Genomic DNA, 594 nt, shown 5'->3' on the forward strand with positions numbered 1-594 from the left:
TTTCACATGTTGGTCTGGTATCCTGCAACTTTTCTGAATACAATTATTAGTTCTAGCAGTTTTTTTTTTCCCAAATATGACTTTATTAATTGATTCTCCAATATTCATAAATAATTGCATTGGTGAAATACTGAAGAGCAGAGAAGGAAATCCAATTTTTTAGAATCAAGAGACTAGTAATATTTGGGTTTTCCAGGTTACTTAGGATCTAAAAATATGGAACGTTTCACGAATTTGTGTGTCATCCTTGCGCAGGGGCCATGCTAATCTTCTCTGTATCGTTCCAATTTTAGTATATGTGCTGCCGAAGCGAGCACGTTTTGTTTTGTTTTAATTCTCTAGGATTTTCTCAGAATCATGGCAGCTTATGTCATGGCTACAGTCTGGTCATCATATAGTTAACTTCTTCCACCTGGTGGGGAGTTTAGTATCCGTAAGACAGCTCACAGAATATGGCTTGGAATATTTTCTATAGCTCTTGAAGAGGAGCTAAAGGTCCTTGACTTTGCTTAATAACTAAACTATTATTTAGTCTCGTTGAACTCTTTTCCTTTGTGTCTGAGTTTTCTCACTACTCTCTTTAAATTTATCCTT

General features: G+C 35.5%; 1 non-coding gene across 1 annotated transcript; it reads right to left on the reverse strand.

Annotated features, from left to right (window-relative positions):
• Positions 1-210: 210 nt before the first annotated feature.
• On the reverse strand, positions 211-317 carry LOC139038883 (U6 spliceosomal RNA). The gene has a single exon (XR_011492015.1). It is a non-coding gene; the product is annotated as a U6 spliceosomal RNA (small nuclear RNA).
• Between the last annotated feature and the right edge of the window lie 277 nt (positions 318-594).

The sequence above is a fragment of the Odocoileus virginianus genome, chromosome 16, assembly GCF_023699985.2.
Source record: "Odocoileus virginianus isolate 20LAN1187 ecotype Illinois chromosome 16, Ovbor_1.2, whole genome shotgun sequence".
Lineage (NCBI taxonomy): Eukaryota > Metazoa > Chordata > Mammalia > Artiodactyla > Cervidae > Odocoileus > Odocoileus virginianus.